This window comes from Colobus angolensis, unplaced genomic scaffold (genome assembly GCF_000951035.1).
Source record: "Colobus angolensis palliatus isolate OR3802 unplaced genomic scaffold, Cang.pa_1.0 Scaffold378, whole genome shotgun sequence".
In the NCBI taxonomy this organism is placed as follows: domain Eukaryota; kingdom Metazoa; phylum Chordata; class Mammalia; order Primates; family Cercopithecidae; genus Colobus; species Colobus angolensis.
In genome coordinates this window covers 1126415-1139683 of record NW_012117132.1, presented here as the reverse complement: position 1 = coordinate 1139683, position 13269 = coordinate 1126415, and the positions used below count along the sequence as shown (strand labels likewise).

The 13269-nt window shown below is 35.2% G+C and overlaps 1 pseudogene across 1 annotated transcript in view; it reads right to left on the bottom strand.

Annotated features, from left to right (window-relative positions):
* Window positions 1–1041: 1041 nt before the first annotated feature.
* Window positions 1042–13269, bottom strand: part of LOC105520305 — a 95644-nt pseudogene continuing 83416 nt past the window's right edge. The window contains exons 4-6 of the transcript XR_001003107.1: window positions 11386–11465; window positions 2238–7792; window positions 1042–2166 (exon numbers count right to left, since the gene is read on the bottom strand). The product of XR_001003107.1 is annotated as a 26S protease regulatory subunit 8-like (transcript). The remainder of the gene's footprint in view (window positions 2167–2237; window positions 7793–11385; window positions 11466–13269) is intronic.

The following is a 13269-nucleotide window of genomic DNA, read 5'->3' as shown; positions in this document are numbered from 1 at the left end:
TTCTCCTGCCTAAGGCTCCCGAGTAGCTGGACTACAGGCGTGCACCACCACGCCCGGCTACTTTTTGTACTTTATTAGTAGAGACAGGGTTTCACTGTGTTGGCCGGAATGGTCTCAGTCTCTTGATCTCGTGATCCGTCCGCCTCCGCCTCCCAAAGCACAGCAACTCTTTAAAGAGTGTCTCACTTTCCTCCTATGTTTGTACGTGCCAAGCTTTTTACCTTGGGAATACTCTTCCCAAACTTTCCACTTTGCATGTTTCACATCCCCTAGAACTATGATCTATTTGTTCTTAAATACTTAAGTTTCATCACTCTCTTGCCTAATTTTCCTTTGTACCTCTACAACACCATGTACATATGTCTATCAGAGCTTTTATTGTTCTCTATTACATGCTTGTTTGCTTTACCCACTAAAAATTCAGTTCCTAGAGATCAGCTATCTCATTTCTACATTCTTGGTCCGTATAATCTACAGAATCAAGTAGTGCTTTATAGTAGCTGATATAGTAAAATCACTGGGTTTCAGTGAGAGTAGAAATTAGCACCCATGATGTTCTCTATTATACCTAGGTTACTTTAAACACTTCAGTTAAGGTCTTAGATATTACTACTACACCTCATGACTGGAGAGAATAGTAAAATTATTCATAAGTGGGCACAAATATGTTTGTTTACACTAGCCACTAACATTATTAAGTGCTTACTATGTGTCTGGTGCTTACATACATGTACTTTTCTAATTAATTCTCACACCAACCCTGATGTAGGCAGTATTCTCTCTTTTTACAAACAAAGTTGGTTGGCGGTGAGGGGGGAGGGGTGCTCTATCTTGCCCAGTGTCCCTAAGACTGTTTCCAGAACTCATGTTCTTACACTAGGAAACTCAGTATCTTTTACATCATGAAAATTGTGCTTCAAAAGATTTTTTACTTTTTTTCAAAACATAATGAAATGTTACTAAATACAAGCTAAATTTTAAAAGTTATTGATTATACACTAGCAGATCATCCCTCCCCAAAACTTTTTCTTTTTTTTTTCTTGTTCCACTGAGTTTTATTGTAGGGATACACACAAAGGATGTCCACTCAATTCCATAGTTTCTTGATGGACATGTTTTTCCTCACTGTCCTTTGGCATGAGATAGGACTTTGTACTATCTCAAAGTCCTTCTGAGTGACATGGACTCACTGTTAACTCAGAGCATACAGGCTGGTTTCTGTACACATGCCCTTCACTTCAGCCCGATGCTCCTGACACATGCTCAGCAATTTCTCTCAGGTTGATCCCCTGGGTCAGGTTGATTTCTGAAAATGAATCCTGAAAGAGTCCAAAGTGTCCAGTCAGGCCTCCTCATTGTGGGGTGGGAACTCAGTTTTTCTGTCAATGTGCCCTGGGCAAAGCAGTGCCGAGTCCAGGATATCAATCGTATTAGTAGCCGTGATAAACTGATACTCTCGGTAGCCTCAGCCATCTTCGAAGCATCGTCTGCTGCACTTCACTGGTCCCTCCAGCAACCCTCACCAGCTGGGAGGTGCCAATCGAGTCGATTTCATCCGTGAAGATGACAGATGAGCATTTTCTCTGCCATCACAGAAATTCCCCAATTAATTTCTGTACCAATTCAGAGCCAGAGACATGAATAAAGGTACAGTCCCTATGATAAGCCAGAGCCCAGGCCAACAGTGTCTTCCAAGCAGCACTCCCTCAGGCTGTGCAATGCCCAGTACTTTGAAGATCTGGGGATGCTTAGCAGGCAGGTCGATCACTTCTTTGATCTCCTTGATCTGCCTATCCAGTCTACCAATCAATTTATACGTCGAATCTGGCGCTTTCTTCACCATCATCAGTGACACCAATGAGTCCACCTTGTTGGGTAGGATCTTGTACAAAGTGTAGCTGTCATTTCTTAGAACCACCAGGGAACTGGGTGTCACGTCACTGATGCTGATATTTTTGTCCACATCTACGACAAACTTGTTCTTGGGATGCACCTTGACCAACACTTTCTTCTTATCCATGGCCTGGACTACTTCCCCGACATAGGAGTCCTGTTCCTGCAGCAGCTGTAGCTCCTCCTGAAATCGGCACACTTTAGCATTTAGTTCATTCCTGTGCACCTGCCGCCTCCAAAGGTTTGGGGTCTTATCATTCAAAATCAGCTGCATATGCACCTGGAGTTCAGAACTGCTCCTTGTGGCTTTCCCCCATCCAATTTATATTGCAGTTGACCCTGGAGTTCTTCAATCTTGAACAGATAATACTGGCAGAGTCCACTGCCTGCCTTTTCCTCTTCCGGCTCCATCTGCTGTGGTCTGTCAAGTGCCATCTTGTCTTTTCAGCAGAGAATGCCGGCATCTGCTTCCCTCCCCAAAACTTAACAGCTGTCCAATCATATCTCAATTACAACATTTACATATAGGTTTTACACCAGAAATGTCAAAGTATATCTTTTACTAATGGTTAATGTAACAAAGACTTCTTTGCCCAGTACTAATACACGTATTACTTATTATAGAATTTTCATTAATAATTTTAAATTCAATTTGTGGGAATGGATATAAAAAAATAAAGAAGCCATAACATTAATTCATGGTATTTTTCAGCATACAGCTATTTCTTAGTTTTATTGCAATTTATTGTCAACTTCTAGATAGAAGGGAGAATATGACAAATTTCCATGAAAGCACTCCTTTCTTATTTTCTACTTCTAAACAATGGGATAATTTAGCAAGATCATTTGGGAGCTTTATTTATTAAAATAGGAATAATGAGCTTTTTCATTTCAGTTTAGAATATACTAATACAAGTTGTTCCTAATACATTTTCTCTGTCTTGTGATTGATGCTTTTGATATCTTATTTAACAGGAAAATACCTAAGAGAGAAAATTAAGGTGTTACAGAAAGAGTTGTGGAAACCATGAATAAAGCAATAGAGCCATGATTTTCAATGAAACTCACATAAACAGTTATTATAAAGAAAGAAAATGTAATAGGCTAGTATTATAAAGACCAATAAATATCACCAAATTCCAAAATCTCTTTTGACCTCTATAAGGGTCTGCTAACTGTATTATATGAACACAGGTACTCAAAATGCTACTAATAATCAAACCTTTTGAGATTTTGGTACCAGAATTACCAGTAACAGGATACAAGCAGAACTTTATCAAACATAAATCATTAGTGCCTACCAATTTCAACCTACTAAGTCAGAAAAGGAAGGCATGAGAATTTAGTAATAGGAGAACTCTGTCATTTCTAGTGCCAAGACTAGGGGTCCTGACAGGTACCTCACTGTTCAGGTCAGAGCTAAGAAACACAATGTTGGTTCATATACAACGCTGGTTCATAGAAAACACAATTTTATCACTTAAATTTTTTCATTTATTTCTGGGATGTAAGTTTATGCCATGCTGTTCTTTGTCTCTCCATAAATGAGCAACCAAAAACCGCTCTTATTATTAGCCATTTGTCTAAAATTAATGATAGCTTAAATATCTAAAAATAAACCAACCCCCGCTCTAAGTACAGTAATGTTGCATTTTCAACTAAAACTAAGTATTAACATATCTGGTTTCCTTCAGTGCCTTTCATTTTCCACAGAGAATCAGGTGACCTTGGAGACTGTGTGCTTCACATTTAATACAGGAATTCTATGATTTAAAAAGAATATTCAGTTTCCTAGCTTAAGCAAGGCATTCACAAAATATGATACTCAAAGTATTGTTTGGATAAGTTATTACCTAGAAAGGTTTATCAGCTATTCTTGAATATGAATCACTATGAGTACACCATGTAGCAATTTCCTCTAAAGAAAACCAAGCAATTTAGTTTTAGAATGAAAAGATCTGGGGAGAAAAGAAAAGTAGATAGTAAAACAGAGAATTTAACTACTGTTATTCACAACACAGCAAAGAAAAAATCAGAAGTTACACACTTCAGAAAAAAGGGAATAGGCCAAAGACAAAATGTTGGCATGCTAGAATTTTTTTTTTTTTTTAAAACTAAGAAAATGCCTGTACAAGAACAAGGGACACTGAACAAGGGCACTTCACATTTAACCACTCATTGCCAATAGATACTGAGTTCACCTCAGGATCAATCAAAATTGTTAGAAAATGGTCCAAATGAACTAGAAGACTTCCAGCAAGTAACAAACTATACTCATATTTAATAAGCACCATTTACCTCTATGCAGTTTTATATAGTTCTCAGCTATTTGATTTATATGAGAACTTCCTCAGTGAAAGAATAAGATGATTTGTATATTACTATCAATGCACAGTACAGATGTCAATTAGATGGTAAATTCAATTATTCTTAAATTTTAAAACAAGAGTTTCATGCTTTGTTCAAATATAGCTTATTTTTAAAAAAATTCCCCTCTTCCACTCTTATGTTAGGTAATATTTACAATGAATTTACAGTCTTTTTCATTTAAAACAATGTCAGTATATCTTGCTATAAGATACTAATTTAAGTGACTGTTTTTAACTTCTCTATACCCAAACTTAGCAATATGGCTGTGAGTCAAATAAACTTTGAAAAGGAACTTGCCATTTTCTTTAACTCATTCAGACTGTAATCTTTGAAATACATATGGCAGATATGCTGAGGCTATTTGGGGGCTACATTTTAGTAAAGTAGCTAGAGTGAAAACTGAAATAACTACGTAACATTGAAAAGAAATATAAGAGTTGCACTAAGAAACCAAAACCTACAGATTATGTAACATAACCTTTTTAATGTTGTTTCTGCTAACACAAAAAAAGTTATGCTGTTATTTATATTTCAATTACAACATTGCTCTTAAAACACAATCTATAATCCGTCTTGTAACCAGATCTGAGAAACACACATTAAGACTATGCTCAGTCTGTATCTCTGGCAAAAAGCCAAAGTAAAACAGAATAATTTTACTTTCTCCTAAACATTCTGGCAAGGGGAAAAAAAAAAAAAAAGCCAGATCAAAGTAAGGTGAGGATTCAAATTTGGCAATAAATCCATTATGGACAAACAGTGGCACTAAAGTGAACTTTCAGAATATATTGCTTTCTACATATGCATGTGTGATCTTATTTGAACATGAGTATTTACAAAGATTCTAGAAAGCTAAAACCAACTTGATAACCTAGGCTTTCAATCTTTATCGTGTCCCTCATAATAATTAGTTGTCAGTAGTTTCAGCTTAGTATTTAAATAGCTATTGTGATTTTATATCTTACTTATACTATTCAGTGTTTGCATAATAAATATACAAATATTTTAAGTGACATTATATAGAATATTACTTGTATTTTCCAGAATAACGACTTTGATTTTGAATAAAAACTGGAACATTTGGGCTTTAAAAACATTTTTTTCCCTCAATTTCTAAGTTGTTCTTTTTAGGAAGTCACTGATAGAGATTGAATTTAAAGTAAAAATGTCAACTTTGTAAATTTTGTCAAAAAAGGGATTGCTATAAACAGATTTAAGTGAATACTGTTCCAGAAAAATATAATAATCAAGTAGCACTTGACACTGACAAACACTGAACTTTCTTTAAAACCATAGGAGCTTCTATTGTAGCAAATGCAGCACAGAACCTTATGACAAAGAGGGGCTAAAAAGTGAATTTAAGCCAATATAGGTTAAAAAGTAAACAAGGGAACTATTAAATTGGTGCAAAAGTAATGGCAGTTTTTGCAATGACTTTTGCATTAACCTATCACAAAATCAACTTCCAGGAGAATATAGTTAATTCTCACAGCTGTAATAAATCTCTTCCTTTAAGAATGGAAGACAACAAAACAATTCTCATCACAACAGTATACCAGTAATAGAAAATGAATCAATTATTCACATTCTAAGAGGTTTTACTTGAGGAGGCTGGGCAGGAGGGTATGAAAGCTTACAAAATCGAAAACATGAAATAAAATGAATTCAAATTAAGACTTCATGGTAACAGAAAAAAATCAGAAAAAGAATTGTTTCGTTAAGGGACGAATATTTTCCATAACTAGTTAAAAAGCACCTATTAAACTGTGCCTTCAGCTGTCAAAATGGAGGTTTTGGATTCCTTTAGCAATTGCAGCATAACAAAAGGCATTTCACAGCATAACTTCAGGGAAAATGTTATCTGATCTGGAATCATACAGAAAGCAATTAAAAACTCTTTCAATTATTTATAATACACAAATTTTTCTGGGTAGCAGCAGTTGCTCCTGTACTTGCCCTTTTAAAAAATGTGAAACAGAAGCAAGAAAGTAGGGGAAAAAATTTAGAGAAGATTAACAGTAGCAGCGTTAAATAAAACAGCAAATTCTTAAAATACATTAGGAGTAAAGAAAGATTAAAACAAGGAAACAGTACTTACTGTGCAACTTTCAATTACACCAAGTAAAGTGCACCACCTAGTCACTGATAACATTTTCCCTATGTTGAAAACACAAAACCTACTTAACGATATTTTTGATATTAAAAAAAAAAGACATTCACTATTGTAGCCCTGACAACTCTTCCAGTATTTTTAACCATTCCGATGTATTATGTGGGAATATTTATTAACATAATTTTGTTTAACACATTTCTTTCTATACAAACTGAATTTAAAAGTGTCTATAACATTTTCAATTACAGTAATAACAAATGAATAAATTATAAATTAACAAAATCTTCATATCTACTTTAAAAAAATCATTTATCAAATGCTAACCTCCAGATTATCTGGAAAATTAAAGATGCAAATTGTTATAAATCTGGCATCCCAATTAAATTACAATTTTTTAAGGTATATAAAATCTCCCTCAAATTATTCCAAGTTTCACTCCAGAAAATTTTATTTTACCCTTTTCTTAAGTTTACAGCCTGCTGAACATTTTACCCAAATTTGAGAGAACTGCCTGGAGATGCAAAGCACAATAAAATAATTACATGAAAAGAACAAACAAAAGATACCCGTTAAAACAGTTATTTTAGCTGGCAGCACTTAAAATTGGTAATCTGTATTTTTTTTAAGTTGCATAGCTGCAAGATGATTCACTGCTGATTAACTGCTGAGCAGTTTTATTTAAGAGGATAAGAATATTTAATAAATTGCAATTCAGTAGAATATTCTATATTTAATTAAAATGTAATTATGTAATGTGATTTGCTCTTTGGACTGCATTCTGATATTAAACCTTTAATTTAAAAATATTAACATATTTTAGCTTTCCTATGTAGAAGTCTATTTTCCACTCTTGGGGGAAAAAATGGAAGAACTTGAGATCATGGTCTACATTCAGAGAACGTTTTTACTGCTTGATTACATTTCTTGGTTTCACATTTAACACTTTAATTTATAAGAAGTAAATTATATGTTTTTCAATTTAAGAACAGATAAATGCAGAAACATTATGTTGGGGAAAACAAAGAGACCCCAAACTGAAAAACAAAACAAATCAAAACATAACTAGTTGTGCAGCTCTGGAGAACTTAATAAAAAGTAAATCAACTTTAAAATCAGTTAACTTTGGCATCTGAATACAAAATGTTTATCAGTATTACTATGTAGATGACTATTAAGGGATATGCAGCATTTTCAAAATCCCTGTGTGTCCTTTGTATGCATGTTTGGTACACTGAGTTCTGTGGTCACTGTCCTCTCTTCAGCAGGGTTTTTTACCCCAGTATGATTGTCCATCTCTGTATTACCAAGTCTCACAAAACTCAGATTTCTGGCTGAGTATGCCTGCATTTTTGTTTCTCCAGAGACAGATCTTCATATCCTCTTGGTTTTTCAAGCATCTTGTAAAGACAAGAAAACCTGTGTAAAAATAGATTTCTCCATGAACACTGCTTTAGTTACTGTAAGTTTTCATACCCTTACTTACTGTTCTGAAAACTCATAAAGCCAGTAATCTGGAGAAGAACAGATTAAGACACAGAAGGACCAATTAAAGTTTAGTCACAAAAAATACATAACGAAGTCATCCCCCTTTCACAATAAGGACTACACCCAAGTAAAGAATGCACACACAAGGAGTTTTAAAATATTTCTCCTAAGTAACTAAAAACCCCCCAAAAAGTACAGCAATTTTCTAACTAATCAAGACCACAAATATTCATGTCTCTCTATTTTGGGTTGATTGTTAAATTCTTATGCTGAAGGATATCGAAAACATTGAGCTTTATGGCTACATAGTGCCTTCTAAAATGTTTTAACAACACCGAATCCTCCTCAAACCCATATACCTTTAATCTAGGACTATTAAAAGGTATACAAAAATGTATCACTTGATAAATAAGGACACGAGAGAAGCAAAAATGTACAAGAGTCAAGATATTCCATGTCTATAAATTCTTAAAAATGACTCTTTAAGACCCACAGAAGCAGACTCCATTGGTTCAGATTTCTGTAGACACCTGATAAACAGAGCATGTAGTAGGCTAGTTTCAACTTCAGGTTCTATATATGAAAACAAACAAATAAGCAAATATAACACTCATATGCAACATAAGAAAATGGAAATGTTGTTGAAGACCAACAGACATATGCATTTCAGCTACAAGATGAGATGTATGCTCCACATATCCCATAAGCTCACTGTGACACTAAAAGAAAAATTCAGCCGATGAAAGAAAAAAATTGTATACGACATAATTTCACCTCACAAAAAAACAGCTTATCAGCTCTATGGTCTAAATGTTTGTGTACTCCCAAAATTCCTATGTTGACACCTAATCTGCAGTGCTATAGTATTAAGAGGTGGGGCCTTTGGGACATGATCAGGTGATGAGGGCTCTGACCACATGAATGCAGTCAGTATCATTACAGAAGCTTGAGGGAGTCTGTTGTCCCACCACATGAGGACACACAGAAGGTGCCATAAATGAGGAATGAGCCCTCATCAGACACCAAATCTACTGGCTGGCACCTTGATCTTAGACTTCCCAGCTTCCAGAACTGTAAGCACTACATTTCTATCATGTATAAATTACTCAACTAAGGTATTTTGTTATAGCAGCCCAAAATGCACTAAGAAAGAATAAAAAGACAAATTTTACCTATAGAGGAAGGATTTAGATGTATTAGTTGGACATGTAAAATACTAAGACAAAAATTTCATTTTGTTAGCAACAGTTTTCAGTACTTCCCTTACAATGCTTCTATAATTTTAGCCACAGTTTCATTTTGTCTCAAACGTAAGGTGACAATGAAGGCATCCCAAACCTTTTCTATGGTGAAATAAAAACATATGTGCACATATATTCAAAATACCACTCCACCACTATACTTCTCTTACCCCGTATTCTTACTTCCATTCACATTTTATTTATTTATCTATTTAGACAGGGACTTGCTCGGTCACCCAGGCAGGAGTGCACTGGTGTGTTCATAGCCCACTGCAGCTTCAAACTCCTTATCTGAAGCAATCCTCTGGCCTCAGCCGCCCAAACCTGAGATTACACTGTGAGCCACAGTGCTCAGCCTCAGTTCATATTTTAAATGTGTCAAGGCATATTCTGAGTAAGTTCACAGGAAAGGTTAAAATCTGACCGTCTTTTAGTACTCTACAGTTTACCAAGGCTTTCACATTTCACATGCACACGTGCAGTCTTATGAGACTCAACTGCAGTTCTCATTTCAGGTGCTATTGCTGCTATTATCCCAAATCTTCTCTGTCAATATTCTAATCTGCTACTCTTAAATCATCTTCCACCAATACAGCAACAGAATTCCTTGACTGTGTTTATTACCTCAACACTTTTATTCTCAAATTTAAGAGAAGTTATTGAAATAAAAGGAAATGGGGGAACCAGCACAGGACTAGACCTCAGGACGTCATCTGGTCTAGTTCCTTGCCATCAGTCTCAGCCTCCCAGAAAAGTCAGCTGTTACTGTCTTGAGTCCCTGAACAAAGAGACTCTAACTCATGAAATTTAGCTAATTCTAGGATTAGCTAAAATGCTCTGCCTTGATATAACAATCCAATGCTTTATATCATCTCTGCAAGTCTTTTCATAAAAGCTTTTCATATATTTGAAGATAGCAATTAACCTTTATTTTTTCAAAGCTAAATGATGTCAATTTGATGTACTTATGAAATGTGAAAAAAAGGCCTATGAAAATACCCAATTGAGGACAACATTCAATTCACTAAACGTTTTCAGATAATGCAGAACCACGAAAAACTTAAATCAATTGAACAAAACTAGTTTTTTCTTTTCAGTTGTAAAATGCAACTTTATTTTTTGCCTACTATATAGACAGGCACTTTATTACATGCTAAAAATATAAAAGTGAATGATTAAATTGAATGAATAAATTTATGATGCGACTTTTTGAAGAAAATGTTCCTACCTAAAAAGAGTGAAATTGCTAAGAACAGTCTTTGGAACCAGAATGCCTGGGTTCAAATTTCATCCCCATCAACAAACGAGTTATCTGACCTTGAAAAGTCAAGTTTCTTAACCTCTCTATACTTAACTTCTTCATCTGTGTAATAGGAATAGTAATGGTACTGAGCTCAAAAGGGTTATTGTGACAATTAGATGACTTACTAATAGATGTAAAATGCTTACAACAACATCTGGCACATAATAATACTAAAAGATTAGAACTATTATTTTTTGGTTTGGTTGTTTTTGAGAGAGTCTCGCTCTGTTGCTCAGGTTGGAGTACAGTGGCATGATCTCGGCTCACTGCAACCTCCACTTCCTGGGTTCAAGTGACTCGTTTTTTTTTTCTTTTTTTTTGAGGCAGAGTCTCGCTCTGTCGCCCAGGCTAGCTTGCAGTGGCGCAGTCTCGGCTCACTGCCAGCTCCGCCTCCCAGGTTCACGCCATTCTCCTGCCTCAGCCTCCTGAGCAGCTGGGACTACAGGTGCCTGCCACCATGATCGGCTAATTTTTTTTGTATTTTTAGTAGAGATGGGTTTCACTGTGTTAGCCAGGATGGTCTCGATCTCCTGACCTCATGACCCGCCCACCTCGACCTCCCAAAGTGCTGGGATTACAGGCGTGAGCCACCACACCTGGCCTCAAGTGATTCTTGTACCTCAGCCTCCCGAGTAGCTTGGATTACAGGTGTGAACCACCATGCCTGGCTAATTTTTGTATTTTTAGTAGAGACGAAGTTTCACCACGCTGGCCAGGCTCGTCTTGAACTTTTGGCCTCAAGTGATCCACCTGCCTGAGGCCTCCCAAAGTGCTGGGATTACAGGCATGAGCCAGCGTACCCAGCCAACAATTAGAATTATGTAATATTTTTAATGTAAGTTTTCTATGCAGTAGCCTAAGTGTCTGAAACATACACACACATACTCATGCACCTCAATGAGTAAATGAATAAATAAAAATTATAGTTTAGAATGTATAATTTGGGCTAATGCTTCAAAAAGTAATTACAAAAAAATTACCTATAAAACAGGAAGCTGATGCTTAATCTGAAGGGTGCTCAGGGCAAGATCTATTTACTTCAAACCATTCATCTATGCAGCTAGAAAGGAACAAAACCAGAAAAATTGAGATACTTATACTAATGTATATCATGACAGTCACAGTAAAAATACTTACTTCTTGACTTTAATATATTTTTTGCAGGAAAAAAACAGCATTTTAAATTATATTTGGCATACATAAGTAACAGATAAGAATGTTTATTATATTTTGATTCTAAGCAATTAAGAAAAAAAACTTTGCAAAAATATGCTATAAAGTACTTTAAAGTTCAAATGGAACTACTTCCAAAAGATAATCTGAAGAACTAGCACTTTACTAATATTCAAAACTGAATGACAAATTCGGATAATTTCTCTTTTCAAAACAGTTATTCATTTATGCACATTGTCAACCTGTTCATGTCACCTATAAATGTAATAAAAAACAGCTTTTAAATTTTAATCCTTGCCAGTATTTCATCATTTTTAAAGCTATATTTATATGCGATTATTGAATATTTAAATTCTATCTCACCATGTAATACATGTACACACACAAATAAATATACCATAAATCATTTGCATTTATGAAGTATTTCATGATCTTATTTTATCAGAAGCTAAACATTAGGGTGCATATGATCATCGTCATTGTAGATCTGCACTGTCCAACAGAGTAGACAAGAGCCACATACTGGTTATTTAAGATTTATTTAAATAAAATAAAAAAATCCAGTTCCGCAGTCACACTAGCCACATTTCAAGCGCTCAACAGCAACATGGCTCACGACTACTCGAGGAGACAGCATAGATATAGAACATTTCCATTATAGTAGAAAGTTCTATTTCACAGTACCATGACAGATGACAAAATCAAGGTCTAGTAACTGGCTATTACTTTCCTAACAGCTAGCAAGTTATCCAAGCAGGATTCAACCTGTTCAACATTTTCACTGGTGACATATTTCAAATTTGGATATGCTGCAAAGCAACAAGGCTTGGTTAATATACTGAAGGGCAAAATTAACATTTATCATCCTCATGTCCAGAGAGGTTGGTTTGGTAGGTAAAAGTGATAGATGAAATTAAAAAGAAAAAAGGTAGAGTACCGCATCAACAGGTTCTTTCAAATATCTGAATTTCAGTTGCCATTAAGACTTTTGTTCTCTAAATATATACCAGTTTGGCTTAAGACATTGTTTTCAGCCTGCTCTCTACCACTTGGCCCTGGAAGTTCCATTGTGTCTACCAGAAAATCTCTTAAAACAAAATTCTGAGAATCAAACAAAATACTCCAGATGTTTAATTCATAATATATCTGAATAGTATCTATTTGCAATCTAACATGAGTACTCCTTATTTTACAACCAGGTAATTCTGGCTCATCATGAGAAAGTAATCATTTAAAACTCCAGGTCCTCTTCACATAAATGTCTATCAATCTACTTATGTTCCATTCTAAGCTATATTTATTTGTTATTTACATGATTATATTACCTTCTCTCAGACCCAGCAGGAAAGCACTATCCTCAATTTGGTACTTTTCATTCCTAGGCATCTTATTACTCTATATAACTATACGTGTGTATATTCTAAAACAACATATAGTACTGTTTCCATGTTTAAGGTTTTATATAAATGCTACCATAAAACAGCATTATGCTTTTTGTAACTTGCTTTTTTTGCTCAATTTGAGATTTGCAATTGTTAGTCTCTTGTTTTCACATTTTCACTTTCTGTTTTTTGAGACAGTCTTGCTCTGTCACCCAGGCTGGGGTGCAGTGGCAACATCTTGGATCACTGCAAAGTCCACCTCCTGGGTTCAAACAATTCTCCTGCCTCAGCCTCCCTAATAGCTGGGAT